The sequence below is a fragment of the Cricetulus griseus genome, chromosome 3, assembly GCF_003668045.3.
Source record: "Cricetulus griseus strain 17A/GY chromosome 3, alternate assembly CriGri-PICRH-1.0, whole genome shotgun sequence".
Lineage (NCBI taxonomy): Eukaryota > Metazoa > Chordata > Mammalia > Rodentia > Cricetidae > Cricetulus > Cricetulus griseus.
This window is the reverse complement of record NC_048596.1, coordinates 104,166,745-104,176,309: the sequence shown is the minus strand read 5'-3', so window position 1 is coordinate 104,176,309 and position 9,565 is coordinate 104,166,745. Positions and strand designations below refer to the sequence as shown.

At 37.4% G+C, this 9,565-nt stretch overlaps 1 pseudogene; it reads right to left on the bottom strand.

The window, feature by feature from the left end:
- Window positions 1–402: 402 nt before the first annotated feature.
- Window positions 403–8,440, bottom strand: LOC100757737 (annotated as a pseudogene).
- Window positions 8,441–9,565: the final 1,125 nt, after the last annotated feature.

Here is a 9,565-nt window from a genome sequence, read left to right as displayed (position 1 = left end):
CATGGCTCAGACTCCTACCTCACTTGACTCTATTCCTTATCCCCTCTGGCATTTTATTGGAGAATCTGAAAAACATGGGGATATAGCTTAAGAAGAAAAAAAAATCAACACATAATATGCCCTATTTCTGAAACTACTTTAGACCTGGGTTTGTTGACTAGAAAATTCCTGAAGAAAAATTTAAATAAAAGGCTGTGCCTTTATTGAATTAAGTTCCTCAGGTAAGATTTAGAAAACACCCATGGCTTGGTCTAATTATATTGTTTGTGGCACCTACTGTAGCTGGATAGCTGAACAAAGTCTGTGTCTCAAACCAACCAGTGTTAAATACATCTGAAGGTTCAGAGGAAAACAAGGGAAGTATAAATCACAAGTGCATCCATGTCTAGAATCCTTGTCCTTCTAGATCCAGACATCCTTCAGGGTCTTCATGTTATAAATGTTCCCTCTGCCATTTGCCATATATGCATAATATTGTCTTCTGATACAGAACAAATCACCCATGGATGATTCAGATTTCAGGAGAAATCAGATATCTTGGCAATGTGACCACCATAAATAAACAACTTCTCTGGTGGGCCATCATCTGCATCTTCTGAGGACTCTTCTTAAATCCCAGATAGTCAGCCATTGATCAGTACCACTGGAGCCAAAATAGTCTTGTTGGGAGGTGACCAATGAACTCAGAATCTTTCATTCTTATGTGATGCAAAGGAATGTGCCCATAGTTTCAGATTTCTCACATCCCACAAGGCAACAGCCTTGTCAGCTGATCTTATGGCAGGAATGAACTCACTTCAGCAGTGTGAGCATCCACCATGTGAATTGGCTTGGAAGTATTGTTTGAATGAGTATTTCATATCTTAAATTTCTGATCATTAGCAACTGACCCAAACAGAGACTTGTGGGGCATATGCCAGGAAACATCCTCTACTACTGCTGTACTGCCTGTAAAGATAGTGTTTGCATTTACCACCTTTCCTCCTTTTAGAACTGCACTGATGTCTCATAGGCAGATGGTCATCTGGAGCACTAAGCAAGTGCCCACTGAGATTTGGATTCCAAAAAAGACCAAAACCTTCCTGCTGATGGACACAGAGATGCATATCTGCATTGCACTACCCAGAAAGGTCTGGTTTAGAAGGATGCTTTGTGTAGTCAAAAACAAGCACATCACCAGATGGAGTCTTTTTTGCAGTGATGCAAGGTTTCTGGGGCATGTACTGAGCCCTGTTTAGTTCTCCCTTCATGGTTGATCTTGATTTCTATTTAAATTTTTCCACTGACAGAGCCAAAGCCTCCAAATTCACCTTTTTAACTGTCGTAGTGTGATGTATCAAACTGAGTAGTGTCATTACAGAGCTGATCACTGGCTATCACCAGGTAGTTTTGTTCATCTGCTGTGCATGTTCCCAGGACAAGTCTCTGAATGCAGAAATCTTTCTCTTCAGGCCTGGTGATATTTGGAAGCTACTGAGCAGTTAAACTAGGTCACTTCAGGGCATAGGTCATCATAAAGAAAAGGGGTGTTCTTCCATATTTTGTACTCCTCATAACTCACATTTTCTACCACATCATCAAAGGCTGCTTCCTTGTCTGTTGTGGCTGGAGATCCAGGAGTGCTGCATTGTAGGAGGGACAGGAAAATAAAGTGTCTTGGCTCCGCATGTGAGGACTCTATTGTTTCCTCATGCTCTTTTTACTGTGGTACAGGCCACTATTTCCTTGAACCTGGTTTTTCTTAAGTTAGGCCTCCATAGCTTTAAGCTTTGCTTCTAAAGGTTCACATTTATAGTACCAAAGGTACCCTCTTACTCAAAAGAGATCAGTGAGGAAGTGTGTGTGTGTGTGTGTGTGTGTGTGTGTGTGTGTGTGTGCGCGCGCGCGCGCGCGCACGCGCACGTGCGCGTGCACACACACGCTTGTCTAAGACAAGGGGGTAAAGACTTCCTACTTATCTTCATGAATTCATGTTTGTAGTATAGAATTCTTTTATTCATGCATCCCTGATGAGGATGAGCTTCATCACCATCCTGGCCTTCCAAGCTTCCAAATGCTGAGTCTATTTTTCCTGATTACAAGCACTGTTATTGTCAAATATATAACTTTTGGTTTTTAGTCTCTGTCTTCCTGTGTATACAATTTTGTCTTTCGGGCATACCTTTCTGTCTACCTTGTGAGCTGCTCTCATCTTTGAAGTTGAGTTCTATGGAGGCAGTCTTGACACTTGGCATTAAGTTGGAGAGAGCTAAGTACTTTGCCTTCTTGACCCTGGAATGCCTGGCTTCCCTCTGCTAATAGCAGTTTATTGCTTTTTAGCTGCTTTCACTCACCAGACTACAAGACTGTTCAGAGCAATCTTTATAAGTCCTCTGATTTAAATCCTGAACAATTTGTCTCAAATTTAATTTTTATTAAATTAATGAAACTTTCACATTTCTTAACTTGAATCTTGATAATTCATTTTTCTATTTCTACTCTACTGCCATACTGTATTTTGTCCTTTTAATTATCTTTGTTGGACAGTTTTTTAAATCCTTGATTAAAGAATGATGAACAAGGTCACTGTGCATGCATGATTGAGTGTCAGATCTATTGTATATATGTTAAATTCTCATTTTTTAATATATTCTGCTAGTAGAAGGCGGTAACTACAAAATCTTTCTCATTCAGGCATTCATTAAAGTAATTGATACTTACCTGGAATAATGCAAGTACCAAACAGTGTGCAGGGCAATGAGGATCGAGAAGTGGCTATAATACTACTGAACATAAAGAAGCATTAATCAAGTCTATGTATGTGTCTGTTAAGGAAGTCAGTTAATGCCTCACGATACTTTAGTCATTGTCAATCTCTCAGTGATCAGGACATCAGATTAGAGGACATGGTCCCAATAGAAATCCTTAAATACATCTTCTGCTTTCCTTTCAGGCATCTCCTTCCTATCTTGAGTATCTCCTGCTCTGTAAGTCAGAATGTACCACTTTCTCTGTGCTGTTTCCCCACCCAAACGGCCTGACCATAATTTCTCTGTTCTACTTTGCTGCCAATGACCCCTATATTCCATGTATCTCTCAACCTTCTTACAGTACTCTTTCTCTTCTCTCTGTGTCTTTTTACCCACCCGAGCATCACCTGCCTTGGCCCTGTTCTTCTAAATCCTATCGCCTGTACTTGGAGTGTCCAAGTTCTTTATTCACCATCAAGTACTTCCATTTTACAACTTATAGTTCTAAAAACTGATCAGGAAATAAAAAGAATGGGTTCAAGTAAATGTGGGGATTGGCATGGAAATAGGTAGAGTTTAAAAGTGAATCACCTTGGTTCCTTCTGAGCGGTGGATGGAAATATTCAGAAAATATGTCTCATTCACTTACATTACCATTTGATAGAAAAAGATGTCATCTTTTTCATCTAAACTATCATCTATAATAGTACACAATAGATACTGTAATAAAATTACATGTAATATGCTCTAGGACCATTTCCAAAGGTACATAGTTCAGCTCAAGATTTGAGAAAACCCAAAACCAGGGTATTAGGAAATGACTATTAGTTGGGATGAATAATTTTAAGATGATACTTTTACATCTTCTTGATGATTACATGGAAATGTAAATTGATATCTAGAAGCTAAATTTGATATCAAGTCTGAGATCAAGATTCAACATGAAACATCTAAATTTGTTATTAACATTTTTACTTAGAAATGCTATACTGGAGGTATTGGGAAATGTCAGCCAATAGGGATTATAACTAAAGCAATTCTTTTGCAAATTCAAGAATCCTTTTTCTTTTTCTAAGTTCTTATGCTAATTTGGCTTCTCCTGTGATATCATTGAAGAGTGATTTCTAACTGGACGAGTTCAGTGATTTTATAACTAATAATGCACAAAATATCTTCCTTTGTACTGTTGTGTAAAGCATGAGAGGGTATTGAGACTGAGACTGTGCAGGGTTAGGTTGTAATTATATATATATTTGAGCAAAAGATTTACCTTGATAATTAAAACATATAAATAAATGAGAAGATGTTTTATTTAAATGTGTGACTGAGAATTTACATCTTATTGTCTAACATTCCTAGGATATTAAAACAGTAATGATCTCGGGTCATAATAGAGTTCTGATATCTTAATGGAGCCACAAAGTCTTGGCAGAAATGTCTAGCACTTAATCCTTTCATAAAGAAAACTAACAAAGCAAATCAATCATATCTAATTATGCATTTTTGAAAACATAATGAATATGGTAAAAAGAAACCATTTTATGATGGTTTTCAAAATATGAAGTCCCATTGTGTCATATCATTTTCAGTATTTTTTCATACTAGGGAAAGCATTTATGCCCAAGTATATGATTACAAGCAGCATTTGCTATCAGCATGAACTAAAGTTGCTTATTAACATGTGGGTTACACCTTTGCTGAAGTCAAATCACAGAAGAGCAGACACATGTTGCACTTGCTATCTCAAAGGCATTTTGTAATTATACTGGATTCATTTGCCAGACCCCTCCCTGGGCTAATGAGCTTGAGTACTGCTCAGGTTCTTTGCATTCAGAAAATTAAAGTTAGTGATTAACTGACTCTAAAATGATTCTTGTTTCATGTTTCCAGACCATTTCTGAATTTGGACTCCATGTGGGTTTAAATTCTGTAGGTGGTTCTTCCATTCAGAATACTATTTCATTTACTGCATTTTTGTTCTTACCCTGAATTAAAAGGGGGAATGATATTAATTGTAATTAGGAAATATTTTGTTTGAATGCTTGAGGCCACACATCTTCCTTTCTATTTCATATGCACTGATTTTGCTTTTTCCTAGATAAGTCAACACTCCTACTGGATTGACTGGGCTGGACAGGCAAGGCTCTGGAAGGTAAGTCATGAGGGGAGCAGCTGTCCATAACTATACATTCAATCCCAAACTCTTGTGATGTGCAGAAACTTAGCAAACTTGGATTCATGTATTACAGACCTACTTTGTTCAGTCCGGTCACAGAAACAACCTGAATTCAAGAGAGCAGAAGAGTGAGTGGCCTCTCTCAGTCTTCAGTCAAATGAGGTGACAATATATATGCAGAAGAGGCATGGCTATTTTTGAGGGGCATTAGCTAGGAATTTTCAAGGTAGAGATAAGATTGTAAGGAATGTTATATAATGGGGTTGTGTAGAGCTTGATTTGCTGGCCTCTGGAGAGACATTAGGAGGCTGAGCTCTCAAGGCCCTTCTTTCCTATTGGGGACAACATGCCATGAAGCTCTCCATGTTCAGTTTAGTAAGGCAATCTAAACACAGCACATGTTTTAAAGCTAATTCTGCCATCTTTATTTTTTTTATTTTATTTATGTTTTTTGAGGCCAGGATTTCAAGACAGGGTTTCTTAGGAATTGTGGAGCCAGTCCTAGAACTTACTCTGTAGATCAGGCTAGCCTCAGATTCACAGAGATCCACCTGCCTCTGCCAGAGAGGCTGGACTGATCAGGACCAGAATAATTTGCATTCTATGGGAGCTGCTTCCTGGTGCTATCTGGATTCTGAAAGAAGCTTTCCCTGTCCTCTTATGGTTTGTGATTTTTAAATTAATTTTCTCACATAAGATATATGACTATCATTTAAAATAATTAAGAAATATACAGATGAAGTCTTAAAATCATTTAAGCCTGATGATCTGTTTATTCAATTTATTATTGGAGTGTTTCTATTTTCTTAAAAAAACCAAAGTATCAGAAAAAGTTATCATCAAACTTTTTACAGTGGCATTACTTATTGAAACATTGGGGGCAACAACTGATTACCCAGTGATTAAGAACACATTAAATAATGGTACTGTCAAATGTATTGGACTGTTATATATGAGTTAAATATTCTGAGAAAGAAACATTATCAAAATGTAAGGGAAATAAAGAAGCCAAGTATCAAGTATATACATAGTACTGCAAATTTTTATTCAGATGCATGTCCTAGTAGAAATTAGATTGAATGAAAATACTACAGTTGACTGGCTCTCAGAGTCATGTGTAGTCTCATGTTTGTATTTATGGAATCGGTATATCACCTATAATTAACAGTATTTTCTATTCATAATTAACCCCTTTCTGTTTCCTTTGTGAGTAATGCATATAATAATAGCTATCTTTCTGCTGGTGACATTTCAAATATGTAAAGAAGGGAATCATTATGCTTTCTTTCTGAATTTTGCTGAGTGATGTAACGACTTTTGCCAAGGATGAGCACTTCAAATATACATTTCAAAGTTTTTCTAGTCCATTCCTCTGATAGGTGACATTCCTCACAACCTAGTGTCTTCCCAAATTAACTTTATCGAGAATTATTTATTCTAAAATGGTCTTCAATTCCTCAAGCCAATTTCTAGGTCCTAGGGATGCTATAAATTTGTGTTTTAGTATATTATATCTTTTACAGAAAATAATTTGGAAGTCCAAAATGCTTACATCCAAATCTATTTTTTACCTCTCACCAACATGAATTCCTCCCTCATCCCGACTCTTTCAGAATGCTCTTGGTATATGCCTCATTAACATGAATAAAATATGCTACAGATGTTCAATCTGTTTGGAAGATCCAAGGAAATGGATGCAAAATGAGAAGAGTGGAGTCAGGATCCACTTAGATTTTTTTTACATGTTCTGCCCTTCACTATAGACTTGAACAAATTACTAATATCCCCATACTCAAGATTTCTGTTTTTCTAAGTGAAGACAACACTACCAGTCTCTCAAAGGTTTTGTGCAGATTCTGCGTATTAATAAAAGGAATATTACTTGTTTAGTCCTTTCAAAATGACATGTTACTTCCTAAGAGCTAACTTATGCTTTGGATTTGATTGACTTTGAAGCTTTGGAAACCTGGGAATGCTTTTTGCTGGTCTGAAAAACCTTCAGAACAACTCATTTTGCTCCCACCTAGACAAAACCTTCCTTTCAAGTAGTTCCATCATACCCCTTGCTGTTCTTTTTCTTTGGTCCTCCTGCTCTTATGAAACCATTGCAGTTTTAGATAACTTCAATGCTGGAGATCTATTATCTCTTCTGGGCAATCTCATACTGGGTTGAGTCCAAAGGAAGAGGTAGTTAAGGAGTAATACCCAGTAAGGTATGTGTTTAGTTACAGCCCCATCTCTTTAAAATTTACTCAATGCCTTTGCATTAATTCACCCAATTCTTCAGGTTATCTTCTTAAGATTGTGCTTGTTCTTTCTCTAGAATCCCCACCCACTCAGTCTCCATTTAGAACATTAATCGCTTCTGAAGAAACTTTCTAGCCTCAGTGTCAGGAAACCATAGGTCTACTTTTCTACAAAATTAATTGGATGAATCAAATGATGTTGAATATAAAAAAGAAGAAAAATACTGATGTGACAAAGTGCCCATTTTCGGGCAAGCTGAATGGTCCCATGTAGGGATTTTGGTGATGATGCCCTATGGGGACTCTACTATCAAATGAAGGTCTTTTCTGTCAAAGGAGCTTTGTAACTCCATCTCATTATTGAAAACCGTTGGCACATGGCATTGATGAAAGCACAAGAAAATCATCACGTGGACTTCATAGTAGTTAGGGCTTAATAGTAAGTCTACAGGAGCAGAAAAGCACATGACTTTAGGAATAATGTTCTCTAAGATGGGACATCCTGAGGGAGACATACAGGAAATATGAGCTAAAAAGATTTATTTATTCACAAGTTTGACAGTTGAAACTCTTCCAAAGAGAAACAGATTAAAAGGGGAATAATATAAAAATGTCTGTTGTAAAAGCATGTATCAAACATGTCATAAAAACAGGAGCTTTTGGTCATAAAGACTCAAAGTTCCAGGAAAAGCTGATTTTTAGAGATTCCTCTACCCACAATTGGAGAGAATAAAGGGCTCTATGTCCCTACACTGGGGAGCTTAACAAATTCTTTTTTTTTTTTTTCTTCTCTGTATCCTGGTTGTTAACAAATCCCTGCCTCCATCAAAAAGATGGGATCTGTCTTTCATAAGAGGCTTGAGGGAAATGACATGAGAGGAGTCAGAGACACCATCCTGCCTCTGCCATCTTCTCAGTTTCTAAGGTGCCTATATTGGTTTATCATATTCATAGTACTGATAGGGCTGAAAAAATATGTTATAAGGAAGTAAAATATTGTCATTTTGCAGACACAACACATTTCTTCCCACAAAACAGCTGAATAATAGGAAATAGAGTTTGATAGCAGAGCCTGTTGAATGAGCATTAAAATGACTTTCTAGTTCACTCATAGTATTTTCTGGAAACCCAACTTTCTTTATGTGAAGACGAGAAAATGAAAGCTATCCATGAAATTTATATCATAGATATGATAACATTTCTTACCATTTATTCATGGCAATGTGTTGAATCCATGGACACTCATCTAATCCCATAGCAACCTCTGCAGCAGACAAGATTACAGCCATTTTTTCTAAGCCCACAGCTCAAAGACGCAAATGAGCTTGCCCAAATTCCCTTGGTTGGCTAGAACAAGTTTAGGTCATGAACAATGGCTATGGGATTTGCTGGGGGAAGCTAGAGAGAGTGGGGAAGAACTAGGAGCTCATGCATATATAAGGCTAAAGGAGCTTAGGAAGGTTCTGGGAAGGACCAGCATAGGTGATATTTCCAGGTCTTATTTTCTTGTCCTCTGCACATGTCTTCCCCTATGCATTGTCTTCCTATCCTTAGTAATGGTCTAGAAAAGGGCAACTAAGCCCCCTCCCCTGACTATTTCCTACTCAAGGCCATGGTTGAATTTGTATTATATAGAGAACATCTTTTCTTATTTTCATTGCAGCATCCTAGCACTTCTCTCCTTAAGAAAAAGCAGCTTGAAATGTATGAAGTGTGATCATGTTTACTTTTTGGGATTGAAACCAATCACATACAAAAACACCTTTTTAGGGAAGAAAGATGTCAGCTCTTCTGGCATTGAAATGACCAATCTTTTCTGAATCACATTGTGCAACCTTGAACAAATCACTCTGGATTCATTTTCTTCTGCCTGTGCTGCAGAGCGGCCAGCAGAAAAGCTGCCCCAGTTACAGCACGGCCACTCAAATATTAAAGCTTTCCACACGCTTCACTTCTGTTCATTCTTTCTTTCCTTTTGATCTAACAAAACTTCTTAAATTATGAATTGAGGAGTTTGAAAGGATGCTTCCCCATCGAGATAGAGTGAAAATGAATGACTTCAGAGAGGAAAAAGAGTGGCAGAGACAAAGGGAGACAGAGAGCCTTAGTGAAATCTAGCAACAGGCCAAAGCAAGGTTTTCTCTCAACCCATGGGACGTTAAGAAAACAGTCACACCTAGAATAAGTTTTAAAGATGGTTTGTTTCAAAATGCAGTAAATCAAGCTAGTTATTTTCACTTGAAACCCAAAACCCCATCTCCAACTGATTTACCAACTTTAAGAATATGAAATCAGCTGATTTAAATCCCCCCAACATTCCCTATTCCTGGAAACATTTTTGCAGATCAGCTGGCAAGTAATTACTTTTAGCCTTTGAAATGAATGAAAAAGAATTAGTTTTAATATAAGCAGGG